The sequence below is a fragment of the Rattus norvegicus genome, chromosome 2 (genome assembly GCF_036323735.1).
Source record: "Rattus norvegicus strain BN/NHsdMcwi chromosome 2, GRCr8, whole genome shotgun sequence".
Lineage (NCBI taxonomy): Eukaryota > Metazoa > Chordata > Mammalia > Rodentia > Muridae > Rattus > Rattus norvegicus.
In genome coordinates, this window is record NC_086020.1 from 122,663,773 (window position 1) to 122,669,066 (window position 5,294).

Genomic DNA, 5,294 nt, shown 5'->3' on the forward strand with positions numbered 1-5,294 from the left:
GGATGCTCAGCTGGGTCCTTCCCCTGGTCCATGGATGCTCAGCTGGGTCCTTCCCCTGGTCCATGGATGCTCAGCTGGGTCCTTCCCCTGGTCCATGGATGCTCAGCTGGGTCCTTCCCCTGGTCCATGGATGCTCAGCTGGCTCCTTCCCCTGGTCCATGGATGCTCAGCTGGCTCCTTCCCCTGGTCCATGGATGCTCAGCTGGCTCCTTCCCCTGGTCCATGGATGCTCAGCTGGCTCCTTCCCCTGGTCCATGGATGCTCAGCTGGCTCCTTCCCCTGGTCCATGGATGCTCAGCTGGCTCCTTCCCCTGGTCCATGGATGCTCAGCTGGCTCCTTCCCCTGGTCCATGGATGCTCAGCTGGGTCCTTCCCCTGGTCCATGGAGCTCAGCTGGGTCCTTCCCCTGGTCCATGGATGCTCAGCTGGGTCCTTCCCCTGGTCCATGGATGCTCAGCTGGCTCCTTCCCCTGGTCCATGGAGCTCAGCTGGCTCCTTCCCCTGGTCCATGGAGCTCAGCTGGGTCCTTCCCCTGGTCCATGGATGCTCAGCTGGCTCCTTCCCCTGGTCCATGGAGCTCAGCTGGCTCCTTCCCCTGGTCCATGGGAGGGTGCTGCCCACATTCTGGGTGGCTCTTCCACCTCCAGTTAGGCCTCTCTGGAAATACCTGGGTGATTCTAAAGCCAGTTAAGTTGACAGTGGGGATTAATTGCTGCATAGGGATAACATAACTTTAACCCTTTGATTTACTGGTCGGCGGATTCCATTTTTTAAAAATGTTCTATTGATTCTTTGTGAATTTCACATCGTACCCAAATCCCACTCATCTTCCCCCCTGTTCATGCCCGTCCTCTACCCTTTCGATCTCTCCTCCTAACAGAGGGGGAAAATCCTCATTGTAGAAGCTGTAGTGTGTCACAGTGTGTCCCACAGTATACTTTTGTCCACATTTCTTCGCTTGCAAGTGTTCATTGCAATGGCTTGTTGGTCTATTATGGGGCCTCTGGCATCTGCTATTCTATCAATACTGGGACTCCTCTTGGAGATTATGTCACTTTGAATCGATAGGAGCAGCCCCTTTCTAGACTCCAGCAGTTCATTGATGGTGTAGACGTTGGGGTGGGCCACTTAAAAACCCTGGATCTGGGCTTGAGAGGTATCTGAGATGGTCAGTCCACTGGTTCTTCTGCTCTTATGTCCCCTGGGGCCTGTTCACCAGCAACCCCCACCACCAGAGCAAGCTGTACCCTGTTGCCCAGGCAAGGAGCAGAGCCTGCTCTCCTGAGTGCTGCAGAGGGTGAGGGGCAGGGCCTGCTCTCCTACTCTCACAAGTCCAGGGCCAGGTCTCCCATGATGCCCAGGTGAGGGGTGGGGCCAATTCTGTATAAGCTTCAGAGGTCGACATGTCCTAGGGTGGGAGTATAGACCAGGCTGGCCTTTGGCACTAACACATCCTTGCTGCTGCAGGGCCATGGACACATGTGGTCCCCAGTGACATCACAGGCTAGGACCCCACCATGGTTCCAGGTGAGATCATGGGCTATTCACATCAGGCTGTTCCTCACTACCCTCAAGTCTCCAGTTCTGCCTTTCTTCATTGTGCCCATATCCTTCTGTTTCTCTTTCTCTTCCATTTCTCCACCACTTGTTCCTCTTAGTGGTGTATGGGCTCTCTGAGTGTCTGAGGTCATCTCAGGAGTGGAATCTCTGAATGTCTAGAGTCTCAGGAGTCCAGTGGTCTCAGGGGTGCTAAGCCCCACTCATACATTACACTGCTGGGCAGGAGTCATCTTGGGCATGCTTCTCCTCTCCCTGTTCCTTGAAGGTTTAAGAGGCAGCAGACTGGTGTTCATCTCAGGCTAGCTCCCTGTCCAGGCCCCACATGCTGGTCTGGTGGTTATCTAGAACTTGATTCTCACCGGAGCCCACCTGAGTGGCTCCATGCAAGAGTCATTTGTCTTGGGCTCACTCCTGCCTGGGGCCCGAGAACCCAGCTGTGGTCTTGATCCCCACCATCCGAGCCAGGCAGACCTTTGAGGTGCTGGACTGGTGGTTATCTCAAGCTTCCTTTTGTCAGGGAGTGTAAGGCTACTAACCATTCAGACGTTCACAGGTCAGAACACTGAGCAGAGACAGAGCCTCTCTCCTCTCTGCCACCTTCTGAGGCACAGGCAGGTGACACAGCAGCCACACCTGCAATGCCTCTAAGGGGTGATAGCTAATTTGATTTTTTAACCCTAGCTAATCGCCAGCATCATTCACACTAACTTGTAGCAGATTTGGTTCCTTCAATGTCCAGTGTGCTATGCTTGGTGCATTTGTAGGATGTTTTAGGAGAGGGAAATAAGAGCACCCCTGCATCAGCTTATATTGGGGTTCAGTGGTACCTTGGCAGGGTTCCTGGTTCTTAGTTCCTGAAGCAAGGGTTCGAGCAGAGATGTTTGGTTATATTAGAGTCAGGGATGGTGCATTAGGAAGAAACATGTGCCTGAGGGAGGAAGCAATTTGGAGGAAAGAGAGACGGTTTAGCTTCAGGATTGTCCCATAGTGCAATGAGTTGGGGCGTTTATGTCACATAGGGGAAGCTTTTGGCTCATACATAGTCTCTCTTTGCTTTGTTATATGTAGTTCTATATGTATGTCCTTAGCATCTTAAACCTCCGCCCAGGGATGTATGTTTGAATATTATAATAAGCTACAGGTCAGTTCAGACACCAAAGTACCTCTGTGCCTATGCTCTGTATGGGCCTCTGGCAGGAGGCCCCAGACAGACAACTGTTGTAAATATGCGTATGTAAAATGTGTGTGTGTGTGTGTGTGTGTGTGTGTGTGTGTGTGTACATACTCAAGGCTGGTGCAGGCAAGGATCAATTTATTTGGCATAGTGTGGCGGTAGGGGGAGGGGAGTTGGGTTCCTACCTTTCTCTTTGCCAACTTTTCTTTTCATATGCTAATTCTGCAATGCGGGCCTGTAGTGTTCTCTTCGATGATTTTCTTTATTAAAAACTTTCTTGGACCCGAGGATCCCGGCCCGCAGCATCTCTCTGCTCCCAGACCCCATGAGAGAGAGACCCAACTGCCTGGTCAGGTGGGCACTCCTGAGGCTGCAGAGCGGAAGAGACCACCAACACTGCTCACCCCTGCCCACATCCCTGGCCCAAGAGGAAACTGTATAAGGCCTCTGGGCTCCCGTGGGGGAGGGCCCAGGAGCGGCAGGACCCCTGCCTGAGACACTGCCGGAACCTGAAGGAAACAGACCGGATAAACAGTTCTCTGCACCCAAATCCCGTGGGAGGGAGAGCTAAACCTTCAGAGAGGCAGACAAGCCTGGGAAACCAGAAGAGACTGCTCTCTGCCCACACATCTCGGATGCCAGAGGAAAAAGCCAAAGACCATCTGGAACCCTGGTGCACTGAAGCTCCCGGAAGGGGCGGCACAGGTCTTCCTGGTTGCTGCCGCTGCAGAGAGCCCGTGGGCAGCACCCCACGAGCGAACTTGAGCCTCGGGACCACAGGTAAGACCAACTTTTCTGCTGCAAGAAAGCTGCCTGGTGAACTCAAGACACAGGCCCACAGGAACAGCTGAAGACCTGTAGAGAGGAAAAACTACACGCCCGAAAGCAGAACACTCTGTCCCCATAACTGACTGAAAGAGAGGAAAACAGGTCTACAGCACTCCTGACACACAGGCTTATAGGACAGTCTAGCCACTGTCAGAAATAGCAGAACAAAGTAACACTAGAGATAATCTGATGGCGAGAGGCAAGCGCAGGAACCCAAGCAACAGAAACCAAGACTACATGGCACCATCGGAGCCCAATTCTCCCATCAAAACAAACATGGAATATCCAAACACACCAGAAAAGCAAGATCTAGTTTCAAAATCATTTTTGATCATGATGCTGGAGGACTTCAAGAAAGACGTAAAGAACTCCCTTAGAGAACAAGTAGAAGCCTACAGAGAGGAATCGCAAAAATGTCTGAAAGAATTCCAGGAAAACATAAATAAACAAGTAGAAGCCCATAGAGAGGAGACACAAAAATCCCTGAAAGAATTCCAGGAAAACATAAATAAACAAGTAGAAGCCCATAGAGAGGAGTCACAAAAATCCCTGAAAGAATTCCAGGAAAACACAATCAAACAGTTGAAGGAATTAAAAATGGAAATAGAAGCAATCAAGAAAGAACACATGGAAACAACCCTGGATATAGAAAACCAAAAGAAGAGACAAGGAGCTGTAGATACAAGCTTCACCAACAGAATACAAGAGATGGAAGAGAGAATCTCAGGAGCAGAAGATTCCATAGAAATCATTGACTCAACTGTCAAAGATAATGTAAAGCGGAAAAAGCTACTGGTCCAAAACATACAGGAAATCCAGGACTCAATGAGAAGATCAAACCTAAGGATAATAGGTATAGAAGAGAGTGAAGACTCCCAGCTCAAAGGCCCAGTAAATATCTTCAACAAAATCATAGAAGAAAACTTCTCTAACCTAAAAAAAGAGATACCCATAGACATACAGGAAGCCTACAGAACTCCAAATAGATTTGACCAGAAAAGAAACACCTCCCGTCACATAGTTGTCAAAACACCAAACGCACAAAATAAATAAAGAATATTAAAAGCAGTAAGGGAAAAAGATCAAGTAACATATAAAGGCAGACCTATCAGAATCACACCAGACTTCTCGCCAGAAACTATGAAGGCCAGAAGATCCTGGACTGATGTCATACAGACCCTAAGAGAACACAAATGCCAGCCCAGGTTACTGTATCCAGCAAAACTCTCAATTAACATTGATGGAGAAACCAAGATATTTCATGACAAAACCAAATTTACACAATATCTTTCTACAAATCCAGCACTACAAAGGATAATAAATGGTAAAGCCCAACATAAGGAGGCAAGCTATACCCTAGAAGAAGCAAGAAACTAATCGTCTTGGCAACAAAACAAAGAGAATGAAAGCACACAAACATAACCTCACATCCAAATATGAATATAACGGGAAGCAATAATCACTATTCCTTAATATCTCTCAATATCAATGGCCTCAACTCCCCAATAAAAAGACATAGATTAACAAACTGGATACGCAACGAGGACCCTGCATTCTGCTGCCTACAGGAAACACACCTCAGAGACAAAGACAGACACTACCTCAGAGTGAAAGGCTGGAAAACAACTTTCCAAGCAAATGGTCAGAAGAAGCAAGCTGGAGTAGCCATTCTAATATCAAATAAAATCAATTTTCAACTAAAAGGCATCAAAAAAGATAAGGAAGGACACTT

At 48.7% G+C, this 5,294-nt stretch overlaps 1 non-coding gene across 1 annotated transcript; it reads right to left on the bottom strand.

Annotated features, from left to right (window-relative positions):
* Positions 1-2,079: 2,079 nt before the first annotated feature.
* Positions 2,080-2,216, bottom strand: LOC120101292 (small nucleolar RNA SNORA17). Its single transcript, XR_005501667.1, has one exon. It is a non-coding gene; the product is annotated as a small nucleolar RNA SNORA17 (small nucleolar RNA).
* Positions 2,217-5,294: the final 3,078 nt, after the last annotated feature.